This window comes from Tupaia chinensis, unplaced genomic scaffold (genome assembly GCF_000334495.1).
Source record: "Tupaia chinensis unplaced genomic scaffold, TupChi_1.0 Scaffold000561_1, whole genome shotgun sequence".
NCBI lineage: Eukaryota > Metazoa > Chordata > Mammalia > Scandentia > Tupaiidae > Tupaia > Tupaia belangeri.
Genome location: NW_006160074.1, coordinates 929,276 through 943,230, shown reverse-complemented (window position 1 = coordinate 943,230; position 13,955 = coordinate 929,276). Strand labels below are relative to the sequence as shown.

The 13,955-nt window shown below is 54.5% G+C and overlaps 1 protein-coding gene across 1 annotated transcript in view; it reads right to left on the bottom strand.

Annotated features, from left to right (window-relative positions):
• The window catches only part of TSPAN18 (tetraspanin 18), a 179,349-nt gene that overhangs the window by 84,821 nt on the left and 80,573 nt on the right, over positions 1-13,955 (bottom strand). The gene's annotated exons all lie outside the window — the stretch shown is intronic.

Here is a 13,955-nt window from a genome sequence, read left to right as displayed (position 1 = left end):
CGCGGGCTGTGCAGGGAGAGGAAGCCTGAGGAGGGGAGCTGCCTTCCTCTGTCCCTGCCCCTGCTCACGTCCACACATGCATGGCTAAGGCTGGGCTTGGCAAAAAGGTGCGACGGTTCCGGATGCCCACCTGTCGGCAGGAGCTGTTCTAGCCACAGCCCGGGGATGACAGCTGTGTGCCCTGGGGCAAGTCAAGTGCCCTCTTTGGGCACTTTCTCCCTTTTAAAATGAGAAAGATGTTCTATGACCTTCAATCCTCGCGTGAAAGGAAGCATCAATGTCCCCACGGAAGGGTGAGGAGGGATCTGGAGCCTGGGCAGGAGGGAAATGACCAGCACCTGTAATAAAGCCAGCTGTCGCCATCAGGCCAAGAATCAGGGTCTCCTGCACCTGCCACGAGGCTGAGGCTGAGGCTGAGCCTGAGGCCGAGTCTGAACTGGCTCTGCCACTCACCATGCGACCTTGGGCACCTCACGTGAACCCCAACCTCGGTCTCATCTGTAAAACGGGGATGGGAACACTGCCCATCTGTAGCTAAGTAAGAAGGTCCAGGAGCTGTCCAGCACGTGTTGGGCAGGGTAAGCGGCCATGACTGGAAGCCGTCATTAGTATTATGCTTAGCCTCACTGCAGGAAGTGGGCTGCCCTGGGAGAGCCCGGCTGGCATGCCCCAACCCCGCTGTGCTACCCTCAGACCAGCAGGGACCCTGGGATGCAGCTCACTTTCATCCCAGTCCTCGCTGGGAGGCTCTGTCCCTGCAGCCTTGGCAGACCCAGTTCCCAGGGGAACCTCCTCCCTGACCACACCTCAGCCTTGCACAGGCAGCCATGAGCATGTTTGCTCAGCTCTGAGCAAACGTAGCTTCTTCTCAGAGCAGGGTTTCTAATCTCCCTGAAACACAATCAGAATGTGTCCAGGAACAGCAGGTGGCGTAGTGGTTAAGGTGCTGAACTCTCACATTGGTCAACCACACTTCGAGTCCCAGACCTGGCGGCTTGAAACTCACACCGGGTGCATGTGCCTGTGTGTCCAAAATCCCAAGAGGAGAATGAAGAAGGGATTGCGGCATGGCCATCTCCCCTGGGGGTGATTTCGCACTTTCTCTGTTTCCCTGGCAAGTAAATGTGCCCTGAAAAAACTCTCTCTTTTTGGGAGAGTTTGGCTCCGTCTCTGGACTCCCATATAGTCAACCACGGTTTGGGTCCCGGACCTGGTGGCTTAAACTCACGCCAGGTGCATGTGCGTACGTGCCCAAAATCCCGAGAGGAGAATGGAGGAGAAGGGATTGCGGCGTGACCATCTCCCCTGGGGGGTGATTTCTCACTTTCTGCCTCTCTGTCTTTCTGGCCAGTGCACAGGCCACAGGCCCTATAGCAAAAAAAAACTCTCAAAGGAAAAAAAAAAAAGCAGAAAGAGAGGAGAATGTATCCATATAGCATCTGCCAAATAACAATGGAAATAAATCACACACTGAGGACAAACACCTCTGGGGAAATCCCAGACCTGGGCTGACCGGGTTTCTGGTTCCTGGAGGAAGGGAGCCCAGAACAATGGCCTCCTGCTCTGGCCCTGAGGCAGAGGTAACGAGGGGTCAGGACACGCCTTTGGGGGAAGGAGCTCAGTCCATCGGGCCAGGCAGAAGAGCCCGGCTGGAGTGGTCTCCATACGGATGGGGAAATACAGTCTAAAGCCCCACCAAGCAGAGGATGATGGCCTCTGGGGGCTGGCCTGGGCAGACTACTCAGGTGGCATTTGATGTGTCCTCCTTGAATCTGGGGGCCCTCTGAGCTCATGGGAGGGGTCATTAAAACCGAGGAGGTAGGCAGTGCAGCAGGTGGCGTGGCAGTTAAGGTGCTGGGCTCCCACACGGCTGACCGCAGTGCGAGTCCCAGACCTGGCAGCTTGAAACTCATGCCCAGTACATGTACACGTGTGCCCAAAATCTCGGGAGGAGGATGGAGGAGAAGGGATTACAGCATGGCCATCTTCCCTGGGGGGAGGGGATTTCTCACTTTCCCTCTTTCTATCTCTCTCTCTCAACACCAGAGAGGTTCATCACGCTGTAAGGGGCAGGAAGGGTCACGCCCGGGTCTGTCAGGTGCGACAGCCACTGTTTTCTCCATAATTCCAAAGTCAGGGCTCCCAGAGTGTCGGGTGCTGTACCCACCCCCTCCTGGATGTGACCCCGTCCCCCACACTGCGGTGCACTCTTCTCTGGGGCACGGGGGGGGGGGCTCTGTGTGGCTGTGGAGTGCCCTGGCCCAGAGATGCCTGGGACGCTGCCCCATGTCCCCAGGCATAGCTCAGGAGCCACCCACAGGATGAAGCAGGATATAACGGAGGCATCTCTGGCTTCTGTGGGACAAAATCCTGGAGGCCATCCTGGTGCCTGAGCGCCTCAGGACCAGACTGAGGCTAGACTGGCCCCGACCCCGCCCGGCTCAGCTCTGTGCCTCTGCCTCTGTGCTGGTTTGCAGCCTGTCCTGAGAATCCGCCGTCACTCTCCTGCACAAGCAACCCTGCTCTTGGGGCCCGGACCTAAGACTCGGGAGCTCACAGGGCCAGTGGGAGTCGAACTCGAGACATGATCGCTCTGACTGTAACTACCGCCTCCACCTCCCCACTCCCCACACGAGCACACCCTGCAAACTGGCAAAGCACTTCCTTCCTGCTCTGGTGACAGCCGGTGACCCAGCCAGGGGGTGCGTTAGTGCCTGTTTTACAGATGAAGAAACTCAGGCTTGGAGAAGTGCCCAAGTCACCTGCAGCTCCTAAGTGGCTGAGCTTGGATTTGAACTCCGTTTTGCCTGACTGCTGGCCCTGCACTTGCTTCCCACGGAAAAAGGGAGCCTGAGTAGGAGCAGAGACCATGTGTGGGGTGGTGGAGAAGCCTGGTGGTTAGGTAATCCCCTGGGCAAAGCTCTCAGTGACCTCGCGCTACTTGTGGGCTACGTGGCATCTGGGGGCACAGCCTGGGGAATCAAGGGCAAGGAAGGGGACGGGGTTACCACCGTGACTGTGTCCCTGGAGCTGTCCCTGGCCCCTGGAGCTTCGCGGCCTCTTCCTACAGCTCACTGGGGAGCTCTCCCTCCCCGCAGATTTGCCGCACGGGCTCCCTCCTCCCACCCCTGACTCTGTCACATCCAGACTCTGCAGCTCAGCCAGGCGGTAAGGCAGAGAATAGGATACCTGTTAATTTGACTTCTGGATCCCTGCTGCTTCCCAAGCCTGAACAGCTCCTAAAGGAGGGGAGGACAGGGTGGGCAGAAGGTGGGCGGAAATGTCACAGCAGTTGCAGGGGCTCCTCCCTGGGTGAGGGTGGCCTGGAGGGATCCAGGGAACCAGCCTCCTAGGTCTGAAAGCAGGAAAGGGACCTGGATGCAGGGGCAGGGATCCAGCCACCTGCTCGCTCTTCCCGCCCTTGGCCAGGATGCAGCAGGAAGTCCCTGAGAGCCCACTGGCTCAGGGTAGAGGAGCCAGCCAGGCCCAGGCAGTGCCTGCCCACATGTCTGCCTCCCTAAAGCACCCTCTCCTCATGGGCTGAGCCCTCACTGCCCTAAGCACCTACTTCAAATACTCTCAGTCCCCTCCCTTCCACCCCCGTGCGACAGACAGCTAAAACCAGTATAATCCCCACTTTACAGACGAGGAACCGAGGTTCAGAGATGCCACATCCCCGAAATTCAACACAGAGTTACTGGATGACCCAGCAATTCCACTCCTGGGCCTATTCCCGAAAGACTGAATCAGGGACTCCGACAAATGCTCGTACACCAGGATTTGCAGCGGCATTACTCCTGGCGTCCCAGCGGTGGAAACCCCCCAGCATCATCAACACCTGAATCGATAAACACATGGATGTGGTACACCCTACAATGGTACAATGGAGTATTGTCTGGACCTCGAAAGACACAGAGGGGAGGGTAAGGCACTGGGTCCTCCATGGCCAACTGTGCCGAGTCCCGGAACGGGCAGCTTGAACATCACACTGGGCGCCTGTGTGTGCATGCCCAGGATTCCTGCAGGAGAATGGAGCAGGGACTGCGGCGGGGTCATCCCCTAGAGGGTGATTTCCCATTTTCCCCCCTGTCTCTGTCTGGTGAGTGCATGTGCCTGAAAGCAAACTACAAATAAATAGATAAAAATTTTTAAAAAGGAGTGAAGGAATGATGCCTATTACAAAGTGGGTGAACTCCCAAGACGGTCTGTGAAGTGGAAGCGGCCCGACGCGGAAGGTCACGCGGTGTGATTCCGCCTCGAATCAGTAAGCCCACACACAGGAAGCAGACCAGGGGTTGCCAGGGGCTGGGAGAGGGAGCTTCGCGTGCATTGGGCTTTCTCTGTGGAGGATGAAAACATTCTGGAACGACGTGGCGGAGGCAGTGGTGCAGGATACTGTGAACCTACCAGGTACTACTAAATTGCACGCTTTCAAGCGGCTAATGTTACGTTACACAAATTTCACCTTAATACAAAAAATGGTGCTGTTAACTTAGTGATAGTCAAAGAGCTGGTAAGAGTGAGCCCTGTGGGCATAGCAGGTGGTGTGGTAGTTAAGGTGCTGGACTCCAACATGACTGACCGTGGTTCGAGTCCCAGATCTGGTAGCTTGCTTTTTCACTTTCCCTCTCTCTTTGGTCAAATTAAAAAATATTAATCCATAAAGTTAAATAAATAATTTTTTAAAAAAAGAGGGCGCCCTGACTCCTGCAAGGGTCTTTCTGCCTCCTTCTGCTTCCTCTGGGGCCTGGCCTGTACCTGTCTAGCATGGACATTCGCCTCTGCGGTTGCCCTGCCAGCAAAGCCTCCCTCCCTACTTCTGCTGTCAAAAACCCACCCAGCCTCCAAGCCCACTCTGGTCCCTGGTGCCTTCCCGGTCTCCGGGACGCATTGTGGTCTTGCGGCTCTGACCCTACCCAGCAAGCCACCCCTCTGCTCCGCGCTCAGCTCTCCCCCAGCCTGCGCGAATGATCATGGCACACACCCTCGTATGAGTCAAATAATCTCCATGCCACAGAGTTCTCGGCTCTGTGTGTGGCATATGGCTAACGCTCAATACACGGTGTCTGTCACACATTGAGGTCACTCCTGAAAGCCGGGGACTGCTCACTGGTCTTCACTGCCCTGGCACAAGCAGAATGCCTCAAACTACTGCAACTGGGCCAGCAGGTGGCGTGGAGGTTAAGGCAACTGGATCCCACGTTGCTGACAGTGTGGTTCAAGTCCCAGACCCAGCGGCTTGAAAAGCACACCCCACTTGGTGCCAGGTGCCTGTGTCTGGTGCCTGGAGCACTCGGGGATGTCTCTAGGTGCGAGCCTGGAGCCTTCCATACATGTGCGTGTGTGCTCAAATCCCGAGAGGCGAATGAAGTGATGGCAGTGTAGCTGCTCCCCGGGGGCGCTTTCTCACTTTCCCACTCTCTCTGTCTGTCTCTCTCCATGAGCACTATAGCAAAATTAAAAAAAAGGAAAGGAAAAGAAAAAGGAAAGAAATCCTGTAATTGGGGAAGAGCAGGGAAGAGAAGACAACTTCCTACCTGGGGAGAGCCCGTTTTTCCGCAGGGCAGGAAGCCTATCTTAGCCCACAGTTTACAATAAATGCAACTTCATTTCCTCTTGGCAAGGTTGGTCGCTGTGTGTGCACGTGCACACACACACACATGCACACACACACACACACATCCACGTTGGCCCTTGAAAGAGACCTGCCCAGAGCCAGCTCCAGCTCCAGCTCCTTAGGCGAGTCACACCCTGACGGAGCCCCGAGTGCCTCCACTGAGGGATCCCCAGGTCAGGGAGAGCAAAGCTCTCAGGAGACGGGCTCCTGCCAAGTGCTCTCCCACATCAAGTCAGAGGTCCGCTCAGCAACCCCACTGGAGGGCACAGAGCATGTGCACTAAGCAGCTACTACAGGAACGAACACCTGAGGCCGAGGGTGGGGCAGCGGAGTGAGAGGAGACCTAGTAGCTACAAGCTGAAACAGGCGTCACGCAGGCCCCGCCGACTCGGATTCCGCCAGTGCCTGGCTCTGCAAAATGCTAGACAAGTCTCTCCACCCTTTGAGCCTCGGCGTCCTCATCCTAAGACGGAGACGATGAGATCTAGACCTCGGGCTGGCCAGTAGACTAGCGGTTACGGGAGCGGGATCCCACAAGGCCAGCTCAGCTTCAAATCCTAGCCCTTGTGGCAGGAACACATGCCAGGTGCACGTACGCACCTCAATCCCGACACGATGCGGAAATGAAGACAGGATTGCGGCATGACCACACCCCACCGGAGGGTGCTTTCTCTGTCGCCTCTCTTTCTCTATCTCTCTGTCTCTCCATCTCTCTCTCTGGCAAGCACACATAGCCTCTGACAATTAAAGAAAAGAGACTTATGCCCCACCGAGCTGTTGCACAGGTTAAAGGAGAAGCCACGTGCCCAGTGCCCAGCACAGAGCCTGTACTGAGTACAGGCTCCATGGCTGTGGTTATCACCGGAGTCCGTCTCCCCAGCTCACAGGTGTAGTAGCCAGGGCCCAGAGCAAGCGGCATCTGTGAGAGCAGCAGGACCCCAGCGCTGCTGTTTCACTGCCCCAGGAGGCCCATGTTTCAGACACACACACCCAGTAGCCGCTGCTGCCTTGGGTAACTGCCCCAGGGCTGGCCTTGGTGAAGGCTCGGCCTGCTGCATGGACAGGGCACGGGCTGGGATTACCCACTCGCCTCTGTGTGGGCCGCACGCCCTGGGGGGGTGTCCAGGGAGCTAGCATGGAGGGGAGCAAACACAGCTCTGAGAACAGAAGACCTGGGTTCCTGCAGGAGCTCCCCATTTCCCGGCCAGGTGAGCTGGGCTCCAGGCTTTTGACCATGTGGTCTTCTTGGCCCCCATTGATGAACTCCTATTCATCCTTCGAGGCTCAATTCACATGTTCCCTTCTTGAGAAGTCTCCCATCTGTCCCAGGGCAAGTGTTCCCACTGCATTGTCTTCTTCTCTGCCAGGTCTGTGAGGGCAGGAGTTCTCTGGAGTGTCATCAGCCCTGAGCGCCATGCCAGTATTTACACCAGTGAGTCAGAACTCACCGAATTGTGATGAGTCTCCAAGACAGGACCCTACACTGTCTAACTCACTAGACTTTGAATGCCCAAACACAGGACTCATTCAACTGCATCCCCCTGCCCTGGGTCCATCTTCACTAGAAGTCTATGGGGTGGGGGGCTGGATGGCGGCAGAAAAATAGATGTGGTGTGTCAGAGGCCAGCTCGCATGGGAAGTTCTGGAGACCTCCTCGAGTACGCCAGGCACAAACATGGCCCCAGTCGGGGGCTGGCTGAGGCTGGGGGAGGATCAGGGCATGAAGACGGTGTTAGGAGTGTAGTCTCTCTCTCTCTCTCTCATTCAGGGAAGAAACCAATAAATAAACTTACAAAAGTCTGTGGGACATGATCTCTATAATTATTGCCACACTTACCTGGCTGGTTTAAACTATTGAATTTGCAATCATCATAGAAGTACTTTAGAAATGAAAGGAATTCTGTGCATGTCAAGTATCCGTACTAAACAGAACCCAAATACCAGACAGTGCCATGCCAACCCTTTCAGTACACCTCTGGAAGCGCTTTCAAATCTGCCATGGAATATGAACTAGGTGAAGATGGCAAGAAGTTCTCTCCATTCCAGGGAACATACTAGAAAGACACAGCCTGCCCCGATCTTGCCTCTCTGCTTGGCTATTGATGGACATGTTAAGAACATGCTAAGAGCATGCTAATGTCAGAAGCACCTCTTCTCCTATTGACACTCAAGCAAAGAGAAAGGGCTTTGAGACCAGCGTATCCAGCCCAGGCACTTGTCTACCCTTAAGTCTCTTCATGTCAGGTGGTGTGGAGACACAGAGGTGGAGAGTGGTGTGGCCCGCTTCACTGAGTGGTGACGGACATCAGACCATCTGAGGTAGAAGGACCAGGCCTGGCACGAAAGAAACTGAAATGAATAAGAATTCACTCTATTTCCTCTCAAAGGGTCCCCGGACATCATTAAGAGATTAAAAGTAAAATGCAGACACAGACAAGCATTTGCAATACATATATACTGCAAAGGACTCAAATCTAGACTATATAAGGAACTGCTATAAATCAATAAGAAGAGAAGAAAATAAACTAGTGTAAAATTGGGTAAAAGGTTTGAATAGGGACCAGCAGATGGTATAATGGTTACATTGCTGGACTCCCATCTAGTTGTCCGCGGTTCTAGTCCCAGACCTGGCAGCTTAAAACTCACACCGAGTGCATGTGCATGCCCCAAATCCTGAGAGGAGAATGGAGGAATGGGATTGTGGTTTGGCCATCCTCCCTGAGGGGTGGGGTGATTTCCCGCTTTCTGTCTCTCTGTTGAGTGCAAATACCCTATAGCAAAAAATATCTCTCTTAAAAGAAAAGAAAGAAAGAACAAGATTTGAACAGATACTTCCCCAAGGAAAATATCCAAATAGTTGATGGGACCAGCAGTTAGCGTAATGGCTATGTTGCTGGACTCCCACGTAGTTGACTGCGGTTCGCGTCCCGGACTCTGTGGCTTCACACTCACGTAAAACTCACGCTGGGTGCGTGTGCGTGCGTGCCCAAGATCCTGAGAGGAGAATGGAGGAGAAGGGACTGCGGCGTGACCATCCCCCCTGGAGGGTGATTTCTCGCTTTCTGTCTCTCTGCCTGTCTGGTGAGCACACGCACCCTATAGCAAAAACCTCTCAAAAAAAAAAAAAAAAGAAAAAAAAAGAAAAAGAAAAAGAAAAAGAAAAAGAAAATACCCAAATAGTTGAAGAGCACAGGAAGAGTTGCTCAGCATCATTACTGCCAGGGAAATGCAAATTAAAAACCACAGTGAGCTATCACTACAGACCCACCAGTGTCTAAAACAGAACCAATGGATGTCAAGTGTGAATGAGGAGGTAGGGCACCCAGAACTCTCGCGCACACTGCTGACAACACTATCAAACAGCATTTCGTAGGGTCTGTTAAAACTAAACCTACGACAAGCATTCCTACGTGTAGTTACAAGAGAAATGCCTGCGTATATCCACAGAAGGACCTGGACTGGAAAGGTCACTGCAGGTTTAAACAGAAGCACCAGAAACAGAAAACAATATGTTCTAGTCCATCCAGCTGCCAAGAACAGAAAATACCTGAAAGTGAGTGACTTATAAAAATAAAGGGACATTCAGCTCACAGTCCCAGGTCTAGGCGCCTCCTCTGGTGGGGATTTTCTGTTTGCATCACAACATGGCGGAGGATGGAAGAGCACGTGTGTCTGCCCTGTTTCCCTCTCCTATAAACCCACTTGGAGTCAGTTACAGGGGCCCCGCTTCGAGCACTTCATCTCTCGCAAAGGCCCCACCTTTGACACCATGAAACTATTAGAGGAAACTTAGTATTTTCACACTGAAACCTTAAAACATGAATTTTAGAGGAAGACGATGTATAGCACAATCCACTGTCCCTTCACAGACGGATAGAGAAATTGTCACACAGTCACACAATGTAAAAGAACAAACTGCCGCCGTGTGCAACACCATGGATGGGTCACACAAGCATTACGATGACTGGAGAAGACGAGGACGAGTACAGCTCCCACCGAGAGGAATTCAAGGCAGCAGGGTAGTCGGCTGGGGTGCAGGGGAATGCAGAAAGGACACCAATGACTGGGACAGGGCACAGGAGAGCCTTCTGGGCAGGTAGGATGAGAATGCTCTATTACATCATCAGAAAAGTCTACGTTTTTCTGTGCAAAAAACGAGTCATGACTTTCCCAACGGCCCACACGTTCTGATCCGGAAGATGGTCACCTGGGGTATAGAAATTGAAGTGCACACTGAACATTTATGCACTTTACTTACGTTGTAACTACATAATACCTATATTTTGCTATAGGGTGTGTGTGCTAGCCAGAGACAGAGAGAAAAAAGAAAGCACGTACCCACAAGGGATGGCCATGCTGCACTCCCTACTCCATTCTCCTCTGAGGATTTTGGACATGAATGCACACACCCTGCGTGTTTTTTAGGCCACCAGGTTCAGGACTCAAACTGTGCAGTCAGCCACGTGGGATCCAGCTGCCTTAACCACCACACCACCTTGGTGGCCCCAGGATTGTTTTTTTCTTAGTTACCAGACTAGAGGATGACTGAAGGAGAGTACACCATCCCGAAGGCCTACCAGTGCTCTCATCTGTGACTCTCAGAGCCTGGAGAATGAGTCTCGGGTTTCCACGCTGGAATCCAGGCATTCTTGGCTCCCTCTCTTCCCTTCCACTGCATCTGACCGTCTAGAGAAGCCCTCCTCCTGCTCATTCTCCAACCCTGACTTCATGGAAGTCAACCAGCCACTTTTGGCCTCACTGCCCAATCTGCAGAAAGGGGGTCACGTTGGCTGGACTCTGCGTGGAAAGAGAGCGGCACCGTGCACATGGAAATGCTCTGCGTCTCGGGGTAAAAGTGCCGAGTACATTCCTGGGATTGCTAGCAGATGGATCTTTGCATGTGGCCAAGCACATCCCGGCCAAATTGCAGTTACTACAGAAAGTGTGGCTTCCGACTTAAATGCAGCCTGTGCGTTTCTTAGGTACGAGGGACCTAAAGTCGTGCCATGAAGCAAAGGCCATCATGGGAAAGAGACGGCCATGAGTGTGATCTGGGAAGGTCCGGATGCTGGCATGGCCTCTCTGGCTTTGGAGCAGAAGTCATGCAGAGCTCATCCTTGAAGGAGGACAAGGTGGTGCCCAGCCTAGGGCTTCTCCAGCTGCTCCAAGGTCAAAGGGCCTGTGTTCAAAGTCTGCTTCTGCCCTGGTGTGCTTGGTGACCCTGGCAACCCCTTCACCACTTCTGGGCCTCAGTTTCCTCTTGCTCGCGTCTCAGGATCCCTCCAGCCAGAACCATTTATAAACGTAGACATTGCTTACGTCTTCCATTCTGGACCACACCATGTCCCTTACTATTTAAAGCCTTTATGTTAGACTTAGGATAAAGGCCAAACCCGTCCCTAGATCTTAGGGTCTGTCCCCACCAACCTCCACTAGAGCCACCGCCCCTTCACTCATTACACCCGAGCCACGTCGCTCTTCTCTCCACCCTCGAACACCCTAAAACTCACCCCTGCCTCGGGGCATTTGCACACACTGCCCTTTCTATTGGACCACCTCTCCCCCATTCTGCATGGCCAGCTTCATCTGCTTTAGGCCACCAGCCTAGATGGCCGCTCGGTGAAGGGCTTCCCTGATCCCTCTAGATAAAGCAGCCCTGGTCCTTCTTCCTCTCACTCAGGATAACGTGCCGTCATTTGAACTCGTGGCTACCTTATCTTCTGTCTGTCTCCTGCACCGGAGTGTAAGCTCTAGATAGGTGACCGCTGTGCCTGTCACCATCGACCTCTCTGGCACCGACACGGCAGACACTCAGTAAATACCTATGCATTTTTTTAGAGATTTCTGCTACAGGGCACACATGCTCGCCAGAGAGAGAGACAAAGCAAGAAATCTCCCTCCCCCCCAGGTGGATAGCCAGGCTGCAGTCTCCTCTTCCCCGTTCTCCTTTTCTTGGATTTTGGGCACACACACACACACTCGCCCAGTGTGAGCGTCAAGCCTCCGGGTCTGGGACTTGAACTGTGACCAGGCACAATTAACCACACCTTAACCTTGGCCCCAGTATCTGGATTTTCAGTCCTTCCAGGCAGCAGTGCAGAGCTCCTGCTGTCCTCGGAGGCTGATTTAAGAGCTGCCCAGAGGGAAGATGCTGTGACAGTAGGTCCTCTGCATCCGAGTGCCATGTAACTGTAAGATTAGCGGGGAGCACTGACTCCAGGGCTCCGATGGTCATACACCAACAACCGGGAGCCCTGAGCTGGGAGGCTTGGCGGCTCTGAGCCACCTGCTGGCCGAGGAACAGGTGTGTGACTCAGTCTCTCCGGGCTGTGCTTTTCTGCCTGCCAGTGGGGCCAAGGGCTCCCGCCTCAGCTACGAGCCAGGTCAGGATCAAGCAGATAATTAAGGTGGTGCACTCAGACATCGGACGCTGTCAGGCGGCACCACAGGTGAACTGACAAGGACGTAGAAACAGAGTCGGGGGTTTATGCTGCCAGGCAGTGTCTGCGTCCCACCCCTCCGGAGACAGCTAAGGGGTGGAAAGAAAGGGCCTTCTGGAGCTGGCCTGCCCTGGACGGGAGCCTTGGTCCAGCTGGCTTGGAGCTGGGTGCCCTTAGGCACATGCACGACTTTGCTCCTTTCAACTTCAGATTTCCCTTAGCAAAATGAGAAGAGCAATCCCCTCACCCGGGGCTGCTAGGACTATTAAGCGGATCACCTGCAAAAAGGGCTTTATTCTTTCCAAAGCACTATGCAGGAGGCTCTGCCTTTTGATGTCTTACAACATCGAGTTGTTATTGTATCCACTCTCCCTGAAGAGGGAGAGGGACCGGGTAACAGGGGAGGCGTTCTCGTTCTCGCTTCCCGGGACCACACTGCCACGTCTTCACGGCGTTCTCACTGAGGCTCGTGCAGCAGGACGCCCTCTGTAAGTGGCTCAAGCACCATCAGCCGCATCCCACAGATGGGTAAACTGAGGCTCGGATAGCTTGCTCCAGGTCCTTTGGGTATGGTGGTGAGGTCCTGGGAGGCCTTGGGAGCTTTCTTCCCGTGGAGGACTTGGCCGGGGCAGCACGCCTGTTTCTTAGACAGCAAAGCCCAGGGTGACCCATGCTGATGCTTGTGCCTGAGGTAGCCGTGTTCCCTGGGGAGGTCCCTGGCCGGGGGTTGCAGAGAGCTCTGAGGGGCCAAGGCCGGCCACCCGCCATGAGCATGCACCTAGGAGCATGCGCACAAGGGGTGGTGTACCTGGGAGGAGGGGACCTAGCCCCAGCCCCAAGAGCGCCATCCTGCAGAGCAGCAGGGACTTCATCGTGCTCACCTCGGCCTCTCTAGACGAACAGCTGCTGGCCCGTCCTGCCCACGCTGCTCACGAGTGGCTAACGGTCCCCCAGCCCCTGACTGGCCCCTGAGCTTCTGCCCCACTCCGTCACTTCCCTCCTCCCCCACTGCACACTCAGTCCTGGGATGGTGCCATTTTGTCTCCGGTAAGCAATGAGACGAGATTAGGGGCACAGAGAGACAAGGACCCTAGACAGGGTAGAGCTGGCAGAGAGAGACTCTGGGGCAGAGACTCCATGGGATGGGAAGAGGGCAGGGCTCAGAGAGGCCAGGCAGGCTAGCCGAGGGAAAAGAATGGGAGAGGAATTGGGTTCCAGAAAAGCTGCACAGGGGGAGGCAGAGAAAGACCCAGGAGGCCCACAGGAGGGAAGGAGATGGATGTCGAGACCCCAGAAAAGGGGAAATTAGAGCCTAAGGGAGAAACTCATTAGCGGGAGATAGGCACGGGCTCATTTATCTGGCCTAATCCCAGAGAGCCTCTGAGAAAAGGCTCTCCTTTTGCAGGAGGCAGGGGAGGAGCCTCAGCTGAGGGAGGACGGGGCAGGGAGCACAGGCCAAGGGCCAGGCCACCGGCCTTTGAGCCACAGCTTTCCCACCAAGGGAAAGGGACAGAAACAAACCTGCTCAGGCCCCGAGCGCGATGAGACTTACAGGGTCAAAAGCGAGGACAGCCAGGCGGCTGGACACTCAGTCTTTCTAAAAATGATATTCTTTTAATTTGCTTATTTCTTCTGAAAAAGAGAGGGATCCGACAGGACCTTCACACCCGGGCCCACAGCTAGTCTCCATCGCAGGTACACACGTGCCTGGCGTGTACACAGGGAGGCCTCAGGCTGCGAACCCAGGACCTCCCACGCAGTCCCACCTCTCAGAGCAGCCTGTTACTTGCACCACAGAGTGGCCGGATGCTTGGACGAGGCCCTCCTACACAGCTCCAGTCCCCAGCGGTGGGTGCCAGTCTACGGCAGGCTTCCTGCGGCTCCCCCCACCAGGTGGG